The sequence below is a fragment of the Nicotiana attenuata genome, unplaced genomic scaffold (genome assembly GCF_001879085.1).
Source record: "Nicotiana attenuata strain UT unplaced genomic scaffold, NIATTr2, whole genome shotgun sequence".
In the NCBI taxonomy this organism is placed as follows: Eukaryota; Viridiplantae; Streptophyta; class Magnoliopsida; order Solanales; family Solanaceae; genus Nicotiana; species Nicotiana attenuata.
This window is the reverse complement of record NW_017671063.1, coordinates 15,072-30,312: the sequence shown is the minus strand read 5'-3', so window position 1 is coordinate 30,312 and position 15,241 is coordinate 15,072.

Here is a 15,241-nt window from a genome sequence, read left to right as displayed (position 1 = left end):
ATTCAAAGGCTCAGCATAGAAGTAGAGAAAAGGAGCAAGATCAACACTGGCCTAGGGAGATGACTCCTAACCTGGATCCTCCACGGAGGGATCAGGTTCATCATTTGGGACCCCAGTAGTATCATCTTGGATTGGTTATTCAAATGGAACAAGTGCTCCCCAATCTTCTGTGAAATAAGGCTCTTCCCTCAGACATTCCTCCACCTTCCTCTACAACAATCCCTTCTAAAGAAATGGAAAGCATATTTTCTATCCCCTCTCTTTCTTGTGGCTTCATGGAAATTTCAGCAGAAGAAGAAGTGATACCTTTAGAATCGTGGCCTATCATGGTTGTCTCAGTCTCTTCATAACTAATCACTGGATTTTCACTCGAGCGCCTAACCATGGAGAGGGTTGATGATTCCTAAGCAAGGTTCCCCTATTTACCCTGTTCACTCAGTTAACTCTGTTTGACCGGCGAGACTGGAGGAGGACAAACATTCTCAGACTTGCTCAGATATGGAGTAGACTCGGAGTGGGTAGGAGAGGGAGTGGAGTGTGGAGGAGACTCTGCTTTAGGTTTTGGACTAGTGATTGTGTTAGGAGAGGAGTTTACCACTGGAATGCTTACTTGTGAGGACTCAATCACGGTGTTGTCGAGCACACTGGAGGTTGCTTGACTTTCATACATGGTGAGACTATACTCGCAGGGCTGTGAATTGAGAAGAGAGAAGACAAGAAGAAGTTTTTGAATTTGGAAGAGAAGGGTTGTGATGTTGATTTATTTATGATGAAGGAACGGTTCTGAAACGGCGGCAACCCTTTTTCTTGGGGAGTTGTATCGATCAGAAAAAGGTGTGACGCTTTGGATGAAAAGACACATCTTAAAGATACTGGCACGCTGATGATGATGTGGCATTGTTTTCGTCCATTTTAAATTGTGTATGAAAGAACAAAGAAGCTACTACCTGTATCAGGAAAACTAGGTTCCCTGATAGGTCTGGCAAGTGAGTTTAACCACTTATTCAGCATGCACTGCAGCATCTGCTTCTGTAGTCATCATGCATGTCTACCTGTAATGGTATAGAGGTGAGTTAGACTTAGCCAGAAAACACTTTAGCTAGCTTTTACCTGACTACGACTTTCATAACCAATCATGAGGAACCAGGTTCTTAGTTGGGTTTTATCATCCCCCGGTGCAAGGCAATTTTTCTCAGACTGCTTTCTTCTTGGGGCTTTTGGTGAAGATATCTGCGACTTGATCTTCAGCAATCAATGTATTTGGCCCTCTTGAGTTGGACTCAAGTTCTTCCAATTTGCTGCTTGGTCCACAGCATTTGAGCACAACATGAGGCCGATGATACATATTATGCTTCAGCTGTTGAGAGTGCCATTGAATTTTGCTTCCTTGAGCATCATGAGACAAGACGGGAACCTATAGAATGTCTCATTTCAAGCGAGATTTTTCTATCCATTACTTGAAGGATAGTAGAGAACTAGGTCCTGTGTTCCTCTAAGATATCTCAAAATTCTTACACCAGCCTTCAAATGTGAATCCTTTGGATTTGACTGAAACCTTGCACAGAACCCAACTCTGAGCCTGATGTCTGGTCTTCTTGCAGTGAGATACAGGAGTGATTCAGTGATGTCTCTATGCATGGTTTGATTTAGAGAAGAACCAGGTTCATCCATGTCTGGGCGTGTAGCTGTGGCAATGGGAGTGTAAATGACCTGTGATGCTTCTATGCCAAAACCTTTTTCAACAACTCATTTTTCAGCTTCTATTGTTGTAGACACCGGACCAAGTTCCTTGCTGGAATCAATGAGCGTTCTCTACCTTGATCAGTATTTATGTTCTCTCTTGAAACGAGTGAGTCAGGAAGATTCCTCCATCTCAATTACGATCAGATTTTCAAAGTTGATCCTTCCCATTGTTGAGAGCATAACAATTGTACCCAGATATCCTCAATTGAGTCAGCAACTATGGTCAAGATGTTTGCAATCCCTCTATCAAATAATATTGGCCGTGCCCAATCTTCAAGAGTCCCTTTCTTCTTTTACACAACCCCATTTGTTGTGGTGTTCTTGGAACTAAGCGATTGAGTAATTCTTCTTTGAATACAACATTCATACACTATGGCATTATCCAAACCTGTTTCATGATCTGATCTGATGCAAGCCATGTTTGTTTCTATCTATACCTGGATCTTCTTGACAAAAGCCATAATTACTTGAAATACCTCCTCCTTGGTTCTGAAGAGCAGAGTCCAAGTGGACTTGAGGTGCTAACTGCCCCCTTTTGGGCTTAAATAGAGATCTGACATACTTTCCTTTTGCACAGGCATTGCACACTTTGTGTTCCTTGACACTCTACTTGGTCAGATCACGAACCAGGTCTTTCAGGGCCAGTTTATCCAGTGATGAAACACCTGCATATCCTGGCCTTTTGTCCCATAGTTCAGCATTGTTTTCAACAACTCTCAACTAACTTATATCACCGCTTTATAGAGGCTCAAACCCAGCAACATAAGTATTCTTGTATCTTTTGGCTACAGCATCACCTCACCAGTCACAGGTTTTGAGATTGCGCATATCCTGGACAAGAATTTCACTTTATTTCCCTTGACACATATCCTCCAACTCCTAAAGTGTACCCCTTTTAGCTATTTTCAAAAGGGTACACTCTCCTTGCAGGGCTTTTAGTGAAGGAATTGATCGAATTTTCATTCATGTGCTTTGATCAGCTGCTGTCCATATGCCATTATTGGCTGCTCACATTCACTGCTCTATGCACAAGAAATCAAGGGTTAGATTTAGGAACCCAAACGAGTTTGGGTCCCTTGTTAAGAGAAAAGGGATGAATGAGTGCTCTCTTAGTCCAAGCAGGCAAAATGCGTTTCCTATTTGACAGACCAGATCCTCTAGCAGTAGTTACTCTCTCAGCAAAGACTTTATTTTTCTAATGAGACTGAACCCTAGCCATGCAGTTTTCCTTGAAGTGCTCATTGTTACCACAGTAGGTACATAGCCAATTGTCAGTTACAGTAACATACTTGCTATGAGGGTTGTAGAGAACTTTTTCCCTTTGAAACCCAATCCCCTACCTGTATCCCCCATTGTTTCTGTACATGGAAGTGATAGCATCAGAGGACCAGGTCCACTTAAGTGAATTTTCAAGGTCACTCTTTACCTTTCCTAGTTCTTCCTGAAGTTGTTTGTTTTTCTCAAGCTCAGTACACAGACTAGTCTTCACCAAATTTAACTCATATTCAAGATTAATATGTGCCTCACTTGCAACTTCCTTTCCTTTTTCAGAGTTTTCAGGCCTATTTACCATTTTAAATTCCTCAATTGTTTCTTTTAAGTCTACTACCACCACTACTAGGTCATCTCTTTCTTGCTCAATGATATCAACTCTCTCGGTTAAGATTTCTTTTTCTTTACTTGCACACTCAATGGTTTCTTTTAAGTCCACCACAACAACCATTATATCGTCTCTTTCATGTTCTATACTAGCAATTTTCTCTTCCAAGGCATTCTTTTCCTTTTTCAGGTTCTCTATTATTTCTTTCAAATCGACTACAGCGACTACTAAGTCATCTCTGGTTTGTTCAGCTTCCCCTAGTTCCATAGTTAATGCATCTTTATCATTGATGAGACTATGGTATGCATCAATTAGCATTGCTAATGACATGAGCGTTTTAGGCGAGTAAGATTTCAGATTTCTCTGAACATCCAAAAAGTTTACCTCATTGCCGTCGTCATCAGATTGAGCCATTAGAGCAAAGATAGAATCATACTCAGTTGTTTCATTTGTCACTGCCATCATTGAACTACCACCATGGTCGTCTTCTTCTTTAGATTCGCTGGAGGAGTCTCCCCATGCAGCAAGAGCTTGCTTTACAATATTGTCATCATCGTTCTTCCTCTTGAAGCGTTTGTCAGGAACCTAGTTCCTCTTGGCTACTTTGTCAAAGTTGTTATTGTACTGATCTTGCTTTAGGAGAGGGAAACACTTGATGAAGTGTCCTGGCTTGCCACATTTATGACAGAGGTCATATTTTCTTGGCTTGCTAGAACTTCTCCTTTTTGGAATGCCTCCATTCCTGCAAACCATCTTCTGGAATCTTCTTGTCAAGTAGGCCATGTCCCCGTTTTCACCACTTGAGTCACTGTTGTCCGTCTTGAACACCAGGTTCTTTTCCCTCTTGGGCTCTCTTCTTTCATTGTCCTTCTTCTTCTTCATTTCATAAGTTTTCAAGTTTCCAACAAGTTCATCCATAGTTAGTGTCTGCAAGTCCTTAGCCTCTGTAATGACGTTAACTTTGCTTTCCCAAGAACTGGGCAGTACACTAAGGATTTTTCTGACAAGCTTGTTTCTCAGAATACTTTCACCAAGATAGTGAAGCTCATTGATAATGGAGGTGAATCGAGTATGCATATCTTGGATGGATTCATCATCTTTCATTCTGAAAAGCTCATATTCAGTTGTGAGCATATCAATCTTGGATTGCTTCACGTGAGTTGTTCCCTCGTGGGCTATCTAAAGAGCCTCCCAGATCTCTTCTGTTGATTGACATGTTGATATCCTATTATATTCATCAAGACCAATGCCATAAACAAGGATTTTCTCGGCACGAAAGTTCTTTTCTATCAGCGTCATTGAATTCCTTTCCTAGTATTGGGGATGACTACACCTGATTCACCAAGATTCTTGGTAAGGACAAAGGGTCCGTAACATATGAGATCCCATAGCTCAGAATCTTCAGCCATGATGAAGTCGTGCTTCCACATTTTCCACCATCCATAATATTGTCCATTGAACCTAGGTGGTCTGTAAGTAGACTGGCCTTCTTCGAAGTTTGGAGGAGCAGCCATGAGGATCCTTTTTAGGTGTTAACCTGATAGAAGGAACCTGTTTTGATACCAATTGATAGAATATAAGGGTCCACCAAACTCTATAGGGAACCGAGTTCTCTATCAGATTCAACAGTACACGCACATACACGCACGACAGTAAGTAAATGATAAGAGGAATTTTACGTGGAAAATTCCCAGCTCAACGGGATTGAAAACCACGACCTACCCTTGTAGGATTTTAACTTCACTACTGAGCAACTTTCAGATTACAACTTATGCAACCTAGAAATTAAACTCTTAATCCCTCACTAACTTGTAATACTCTAATACAAGCCAATTTGCAATAACTCTATTACAAAGACTTTGCAACTTGACTAACTCTAGCCAAGACTTAAACACACAGGTTTAAGGTTTACAAGGGTTTCTTAAGGAATGCTTCTTAAACAAGCGAGATAGGAATTTCAATTTAAGAACTTATTACAAAGTTACAACTCAACTAAGGACATACAATAACTCTATGTAGGAACTGGTCTGTAGTTATTTTATTCTTTGTTCTTGAAGCACTTGACACTTACTTGCTGAATGGTCACGTGAGTGAGCTTTTGTGAAATCTCTAAGTGTTCAAGTGAATGTATTTTACCTCCCTTGATTGTATATATATGTGATGGCCCAAAAGGTCATCTCGTGTTTTAGAACCCAATTTGGGGTACTGAGGCCTTCAAAACCTCATTTTATTTCTCCACGATTTGCGTGCGCAGTCCGGGCGCATTTTTGGAAAGCCTTTATGTGGAAATTTGAGAATATAATAATTTTTGCCTTTAAAAGTTGAATTTAGTTGACTTCGGTCAATATTCTAAGTAAACGGACCCGGACCCGTGTTTTGACGGTCCGGGGGGTCGTGACAAGTTGGTATCAGAGCACTAGGTTGCTTAGGTCTCACAATTCACGAACAAGCTAGGTAGAGTCTGAGGGATCGATACGGAGACGTCTGTGCTTATCCCCAGAGGCTACACAGTTTAGGAATAACTTCACTTATATTCTTCTCTATCGTGCGATTTGATTTCTCAATGCTAATTGAACTTTCTACTCTTGTTCTTTCGCAGATGGAGAGAACACGTACCGCTTCATCAGCTGATCAGCAGCCTGAGCCCCCAGTGGCAGCTCCTACGAGGGGCAGAGGATGAGGCCGAGGGCATGCCAGAGGCCGAGGTAGGGGCAAGGCTCAGCCTAGAGCTCGAGCAGCAGCATGAGTAGCGGAGCCTCAGGTGGAGTTTGATGATGAGGTTTTTCCCCAGACCGTTCCGGCAGGGCCAGCTCAGGTTCCAGAGGGGTTCATCGCTACCCCGGTACTTCAGGACGCTTTGGTCCATCTAGTGGGCCTTATGGAGAGCGTAGCTCAGACTGACACATTTCCTGTAGCACCAGCCGTCTCTCAGGCTGGGGGAGGAGCCCAGACTCTCGCGACCACACTCCAGAGCAGATGGCTCCTCAATTTTAGACTCCAGCAGCTCAGCCAGTTGGGGTAGTTTCGCCGGGTGTTACAGCACAGACCGGTGATGGATCAGCTATGTCTTCTGATGCTTTGTTGAGGTTGGACAAGTTCACAAAGCTTTTTACGGTTCATTTCAGTGGGGCAGCTTCTGAGGACCCACAGTATTATCTTGACCGTTGCCATGAGGTGTTGCGGAATATGGGGATAGTGGAGACCAATGGGGTTGACTTTGCTGTATTCTAAATGATAGAGTCCGCCAAGAGATGGTGGAATGATTTTGTGTTGACTAGACCAGCTGGGTCGCCTGCCTTGACTTGGGACCAGTTCTCTCAGCTATTTCTTGAGAAGTTACTTCCTATCACTCAGAGAGACGACTATCGCAGGCGGTTCAAGCATCTTCAGCAGGGATCTATGACTGTCACTTAGTACAAGACTAGGTTTGTTGATTTGGCTCGTCATGCTCTTCTTATACTTCCTACCGAGAGGGAGAGAGTGAGGAGGTTTATTGAGGGACTCGCTTAGCCTATCAGATTGCAGATGGCTAATGAGACAGGGAGCAAGATTTCTTTCCAGGATGCAGCCAATATGGCTAGGCGAGTTGAGATGGTTTTAGCTCAGTGGAGTGGTCAGGGGTCTGACAAGAGGCCTTGTCATTCTGGTAGGTTTAGTGGTGCCTTATCTGGAGGCAGGGATTCATTTAGTAGAGTCCATCCTCCCAGGTTATTTCATTCAGCACTTCAGGCTTCTCACAGTGCTTCAGGTGGTCGTGGCTCTTATATGCAGTATTCCGATCGGCTAGCCTACAGTGCACCACCAGCTCCTATCAGTACACCTCCGCTCCAGAGTTTTTAGGGTGGTCATCCAGGCCGCCAAAGTCAGTTTCAGGGTCAGCTGTCTCAGCAGCCGAGGTCTTGTTATACTTATGGCGATCCGAGTCACATTGCTAGATTTTGCCCTCGAGCATCGAGCAGTTCTCAGCATCGAGGTTCTCGTGCCATGGTTTTGGCACCGGATGTTCCCCCGCCCGCTCAGCCAGCTAGAGGTAGGGTTCAGACAGCTAGAGGTGGAGGTCGAGGTATTAGAGGTGGAGGTCAGGCCGCTAGAGGTGGAGGCCAGCCAGTAGGAGATCGTCCCAGGGATGTAGTTTAGAGTGGTGGGGCACAGCCCCGGTGTTATGATTTCCTAGCCAGGCTTAAGGCTGAGTCATCCGATGCCGTTATCACACGTACTGTTTCAGTTTGCAGTAGAGATGCTTCAGTTCTATTTGATCTAGGGTCTACATACTCCTATGTGTCGTCTTATTTTGCTACATATTTGGTTGGGCCTCGCGATTCTTCGAGTGCTCCTATATATGTGTCCACACCGGTGGCTGATACTATTGTTGTAGATCGTGTCTATCGCTCGTGTATGGTTATTATTGGGGGTCTTGAGACTAGCGTAGATCTCCTACTTCTCGATATGGTTGATTTTGATGTCATTTTGGGGATGATTAGTTGTCACCTTATCATGCTATATTGGACTGTCACGCCAAGACCGTGACCTTAGCCTTTTCGGGGTTGCCTCGATTGGAGTGGAGAGGGACTCCTGGTCATTCTACCAGTAGGGTTATTTCTTATATGAAGGCTCGACGTATGGTCGAGAAGGGGTGTTTGGCTTATTTGGCTTATATTCGTGATTCTAGTGCGGAGATTCCTTCCATGGATTCCGTACTAGTTGTTCGTGAGTTTCCAGAGGTATTTCCTGCAGACCTGCCGGGGATGCCACCCGACAGGGATATTGACTTTTGCATTGATTTGGCTCCGGGCACTCGGCCCATTTCTATTTTGCCATACCGTATGGCCCCGCAGAGTTGAAAGAATTGAAGGAGAAATTGCAAGATTTGCTTGATAAGGGATTCATTAGGCCCAGTATCTCGCCTTGGGGTGCGCCAGTGTTGTTTGTAAAGAAAAAGGATGGATCGATGAGGATGTGCATAGACTATCGGTAGTTGAACAAAGTCACCACTAAGAACAAGTATCCATTGCCGAGGATTGATGACTTATTTGATCAACTTCAGGGTGCCAAGATGTTTTCAAAGATCAATTTGAGGTCTGGCTACCATCAATTGAGGATTAGGGCATCTGATGTCCCTAAGACAGCTTTTCGGACTCGGTATCGACATTATGAGTTTCTAGTGATGTCATTTGGGTAGACAAATGCCCTAGCAGCATTTATGGACTTGACGAATCGGGTTTCAATCCCTACCTGGATTCCTTCGTGATTATTTTTATTGATGATATCTTGATCTACTCCTGCAGCCGAGAGGAGCATGAGCAGCATCCTCGGATAGTTCTTCAGACTCTGAGAGACAGCCAGTTATATGCTAAGTTTTCGAAATGTGAGTTTTGGTTGAGTTCAATTGCATTCTTGGATCACGTTGTATCAGCAGAGGGTATTCAGGTGGATCCTAAGAAGATTGAGGCAGTCAAGGACTGGCCTAGACCCACATCAGCTACAAAGATCCAGAGTTTCTTGGGTTTAGCGGGTTATTACCGTCGGTTTATGGAGGGGTTTTCATCTATAGCAGCCCCAATGACCAGGTTGGCCTAGAAGGGTGCCCCGTTCAGGTGGTCGGACGAGTGCGAGGTAAGCTTTCAGAAGCTCAAGACAGCTTTGACTACAGCGTCGGTGTTGGTATTGCCCACAGGTTCAGGGCCATATACAGTATATTGTGACGCATCTCGTATTAGACATGGTGCGGTATTGATGCAGGGTGGCAAGGTTATTGCATATGCTTCACGACAGTTGAAGATTCATGAGAAGAATTATCCAGTTCATGACTTGGAGCTAGCAGTCATTTTTCACGCGCTGAAGATTTGGAGGCACTATCTATATGGCATGTCGTGCGAAGTGTTCACGGATCATAATTGTTTGCAGTATTTGTTCAAGCAGAAGGAGCTCAATTTGAGGTAGAGGAGGTGGTTGGAGCTATTGAAGACTATGATATCACCATCTTGTATCATTCCGGGAAGGCCAATATGGTGGTCGATGCTTTGAGTAGGAACTCAACTAGTATGGGCAGCCTTGCGTATATTCCACTCGGTGAGAGACCGCTTGCATTGGATGTTCAGGCTTTGGCCAATCAGTTCGTGAGGTTGGATGTTTCTGAGCCCGGTCGTGTTCTAGCTTATACAATCGCTCAGTCTTCCTTATTTGAGCATATCAGAGAGCGGCAGTATGATGATCCTTATTTGCCTGTCCTTAGGGACACAGTGCGGCACGGTGATTCCAAGCAGGTTACAGTTGGAGATGATGGAGTTTTGAGGAAGCAGGGTCGTGTTTGTATACCTAATGTGGATGGACTTCGTGAGTTGATTCTAGAGGAGGCCCACAGTTCCCGGTATTCTATTCATCCGGGCGCCGCTAAGATGTATCAGAACTTGTGGAAGCATTATTCGTGGAGGAGGATGAAGAAGGATATTTTTGCATATGTAGCTCGATGTATGTCAGCAAGTAAAGTACGAGCATCAGAGACCTGGTGGTTTGCTTTAGAAGATTGAGATTCCTGAGTGGAAATGGGAGTGTATCACTATGGATTTTGTTGTTGGACTCCCTCGAACTCAGAGGAAGTTCGATGCAGTTTGGGTAATTGTGGATAGACTGACCAAGTCAGCGCATTTCATTCCTGTGGCAGTTTCCTATTCTTCAGAGCGATTGCCAGAGATTTATATCCATGAGATCATTCGTCTTCATGGTGTGCCCGTGTCTATCATTTCTGATCGAGGTACGCAGTTTACCTCGCTTTTGAAGGGTAGTACAGCGTGATTTGGGTACGTGGGTCGAGTTGAGCACAGCATTTCATCCTCAGACGGACTGATAGTCCGAGCGTACTATTCAGATTTTGGAGGATATGCTCCGCGCCTGTGTTATTGACTTTGGAGGTTCTTGGGATCAGTTCTTGCCGTTAGCGGAGTTTGCCTACAACAACAGTTATCAGTCGAGCATCCAAATGGCTCTCTATGAGGCGTTGTATGGTAGACAGTGTCGATCACCGGTAGGATGGTTTGAGCCGGTAGAGGCTCGGTTATTGGGTACAGATTTAGTGCAGGATGCCTTGGATAAGGTTAAGATCATTCAGGATAGACTTCGTACAAATCAGTCCAGGCAAAAGAGTTATGCCGATCGTAAGGTTTGTGATGTGGAATTAATGGTCGGAGAGAGAGTGTTGCTTCGGGTTTCGCCCATGAAGGGTGTGATGCGGTTTGGGAAGAACGACAAGTTAAGCCCTGGGTTCATCGGGCCTTTTGAGATCCTTGATCGAGTGGGAGAGGTGGCTTAGACTTGCATTGCCACCAGGCTTATCAGCGGTACATCCAGTGTTTCATGTGTCCGTGCTTCGGAAGTATCACGGCGATCCATCCCAGGTGTTAGATTTCATCATGTCCTGCTGGACAAGGATTTGACCTATGAGGAGGAGCCGATAGCCATTTTAGACAGGCAGGTTCGTCAGTTGAGATCGAAGAGCTATCCTTCGATTCGTGTGCAGTGGAGAGGTCAGCCTGTTGAGGCAGCTACTTGGGAGTCTGAGTCCGATATGCGGAGCAGATACCCCCATCTTTTCACTAGCTCAGGTACTTCTCTATGTCCGTTCGAGGACGAACGGTTGTTTTAGAGGTGGAGAATGTGATGACCCAAAAGGTCATCTCGTGTTTTAGAATTCGGGGTTCCGAGGCCTTCAAAACCTCATTTTATTCTCCTCGATTTGTGTGCACAGTCCGGGCGCATTTCAGGAAAGCCTTTATCTGGAAATTTGAGAAAATAATAATTTCCTTTAAAAGTTGAATTTAGTTGACTTCGGTCAACATTCTGAGTAAACGGATCAGGACCCGTGTTTTGACGATCCCGGCGGGTCCGTAGTAAAATATGGGACCTAGGCGTATGCCCGGAATCGAATTCCGACGTCCCTAGCCCGAGAAATAAATTTTTGATGAAACTTGTTAAACTGGAATTATAAAGGTTTTATGAATTTGGTTAATGATTGATTTTATTGATACCGGGTCCATATTGTTGTTCCGGTACCCGGTACAGGTCCATTATGTTATTTATACCTTATCTATGAAATTTGGTGAGAAACGGAACTGATTTGATGTGATTCGGACCTTTGGTTGAGAAAATAGAAGTTTTGAAACTTTCTTGAAAATTTCATGCAATTTGATGCTAAATTCGTAGTTCTAGGTATTATTTTGGCGATTTGATCGCGCGAGCAAGTCCGTATGGTGTTTTAAGACCTGTGTGCATGTTTGGTTTGGTGCCCCGAGGGCTCGGGTGAGTTTCGGATAGGCTACGGGGTGATTTACACTTAGAAATCTGGTGTGTTTTGCTGCGGTCAGTGTTTCTGGTTTTTCTTCTTCGCGTTCGTGAAGATACTCTCGTGAATGCGAAGTGTAACATGGTCTGGGGAGGGGATTGTTCATCGCGAACGCGTAGCCATGGTCGCGAACACGGAGCACTGGGGGGCTGCTCTTCGCGAACGCGACCGGCATCACGCGAACGCGTAGAGTAAAATAGAGGTGGGCTGGGGAATCATTGAGTTGCTCTTCGTGAACGCGGTCCCAGGCTCGCGAAAATGATGGTTAGGGGGGACAGACCATCGCGAACGCGAGCAGCTCTTCGCGAACGCAGAGGCCCTTCTGGCCGCAATGCATCGCGTACGCGATAGGTCCATGCGAACGCGATGAAGACCTGTCCAGTATTTTAAAAACAAAACCAAAAACGGGATTAGGCCATTCTTTCATATTTTTAAAAACTAGAAGGCTTGGAGGCGATTTTCAATAGACAAACTCTTCCCCAAAGTGTTGGTAAATGATTCTAAACTACGTTTTTCCAATTACCCAGTGCATTTCATTAATTTTCAACATAAAATCTAGGGTTTTCATGGTTGAAATTGGGGGTTTGGGTAGAATTAGGAATTTTTGTATAATTGGAATTTAGGCCTCGATTTGGGGTCGGATTCCGAAACTAATTATATATTTGGGCTCGGGGATGAATAGGTGAATGGGTTTTGGTCCGAACCTCGAGTTTTGACCAAGCGGGCCCGGGGTCGATTTTTGACTATTTGGGGAATATATTGGGAAACTTGTAATTGTGCATTGGAATTGATTTCTTTAGCGATAATTGATATTATTAAGTTAATTGTGACTAGATACGAGTGGATTGGAGGTGGAATCTAGAGGAAAAGCGATAATTGAGGCTTGAGTTTGGCCGTGGAATCGATGTAAGTGTTGTGGCTAACCTTAGCTTGAGGGATTAGGTGTTGTTGCCTCATTTGCTATGTGTTTGGTTGTTGAGTACGGCGTGTAGGTGAGGTGACGAGTACCTATATGTTGTCGTCGAGTCATAACATGCGAGTGAGTCTTATACTTGTGACTGTTGTATTCTTTATTCGTACTGTTCATGCTTAAACTGGTTATTCTTCATGTTAAACAAATCTTATCATGTTTTTCCTAGAATTGGATATTGGTTGAGTATTGACTCAAGTTAAGATTTATATTGTGAAGTTAAATATTGAAACGAGGTTGGTTATTGATGACTCCCTTGCCGGGTTGTTGTTGTTTTGTTGTTTAGGTGAGGAAGAGTGTAAAGCACGAAGGGTGATGCCGTGCAATGTATTGTGAGTGAGTGATAATGCACGAAGGGTGATGCCGTGCCATATTCTGTGAGTGATAATGCACGAAGGGTGATGTTTTGCCATATTATAAGAGGGTTAATGCACGAAGGGTGATGCCGTGCCGGTTCTATTGTTTCTTATAGTAAGGACGAGAGTAAAAGCACGAAGGGTGATGTCGTGCACTTGTTTGCTATATTATTACTTCGTTGGTGCAAAGCATGATATTTACTGTGTTTCTTTTTGTACTATTTTCAGGATTTAATATTCCCATCAGCATGTTTTCCCCCTTCTCATTATTATCTGCTAAATTTCCATTTGTTTTTATTTTCTCGTATATGATTTAATTGCACAAGTTCATGTTATTGTCGTATCCTAGCCTCGTCACTACTTCGCCGAGGTTAGGCTCGACACTTACCAGTACATGGGGTCGGTTGTACTGATAATGCACTCTGCACTTTTTGTGCAGATTTCGGTACCGGACCGTGTTGATCTGAGTTGGGTTGCTGCCTTCAGTCCATCAGGAGACCCAAGGTAGAATTGTCGGCGTTCGCAGACCCTAGAGTCCCCTTCAATTTATCCCAGTTTTCCTGTTTTCCTTTATTTCGAGAACAAATGTATTTTTTTAAACCAGTGTTTGTAGTGACTCTTAGAAGTTCGTGAATTGTGACACCAGATTTTTGGGTTGTCGTGTATTAGTGTTTAGCTTATTATGAACTTCCGCGCTTCTTTACTTTGTTTTGGCTTAAAATATTGTTATTTACTGTTTTGGATAGCGATTAGCGTATTAGATCTTTATTTGTTGGCTTGCCTAACATTCTAAAAGTTAGGCGCCATCACGATCCCGACGGTGGGAAATGTGGGTCGTGACAATATACATGTGTGACATCACTTACAATGATGTAAGCAAGGTAGGTAAAAAGTCTTCCCTGGAAAGTTGACTGCAGCACTGTTCTTGCACTGTAGCGTCTGCAGGCAGCAACTTTCAAGCTAGAGAGTTGACTTCGCACAGTCTCCTCGGGAACTGGTAGGGACATGTTCCCTCAATTGTTCCTTTCACTCTGAAGAGTTGAATCATGTCCCATGCTGAGTCCCAACCTGGAACCTTGTGATCTTAAGGTCTTGTAAATGTGTAACAGCTTCCTTATCTGGTTCTGGATAGTAGTTTGTTTGATCATCAAAACATAAAGCAAAGTATTTATGAACAAAATACTTGTAACCTATCAGATTAGATCTTCAACCTAGATATGCATAGACGAAGAGTGAATATCATTACTTTTTGTTAGTCTAGATCGGACGCAACATAACCAATAGCAATAACATATGCCTGAATACCGTCAATAACATTAGGCATCAAATCTTTTCTTTTTCTTTTACATATTTCATTTTGATAGTAAAAGGTACAAGATGAGATGGTAAATTAAGGAACAAACTCTTCCTATGAACTAAAAACGGTATGCAAAGAGGAAAAAATCAGTCTTATGCACCTATTAGTTGGTGGTCCCATTTCATTTATTCATTAGGATTATCTCTCAGTCAATTAAGCTAGATTCATTTGTAAAAATCCCACATATAGTGCAAAGCATAGAAGGAAGTTACAAACAAATTATAGCATAATTAGGATCGAGGTTTGAATAACATATTATAGTATAGCATAGAGTAACTATACGGCAACTGTAATTACTCATTTACCAAACAGAAGGTTGAATTTACATTCTCCATGCTGTACCACACACCAGAGTTTATGGCCGTCAATTTCAAGGCTCCCAAAAAAGGGCGGCTCCAAAAAATTAGTGGAAAGCCAAATTTTAATAAGAGTCTTTACTTTTTTTTATTAGTACGTATACACACATATATGCAAAAAAAAATTAATCTTGCCATTTTTTCACACTAGTTGTTTATAGTATATATACTTAAATGACATAAAATCTGTAACTTCATATAGTAATATTATTATTTATATTAGAAAAAGATAATTTAAATAAATGAGATGTTAGACATGTATTTGCAATATGTTACCTTTGATATTGTTGTAAAAAATATATTTACTAATATGAAGATTTAAATAATGTANCAATCAAACGAAGGAGCATGCTAAACACATAGAATCAGAGTAAAGAGAATCGTGCTAACACGCGCAATCACATAGAGACAAGGCCAAGAAAATTAGTCTAACACACATAGTCAAGGCAAAGAGTCATGCCAACACCCATAATCAAACGAGTAAACATTTTTAGAAATTAGGGTTTTTAGCAGAGTCAAATTAA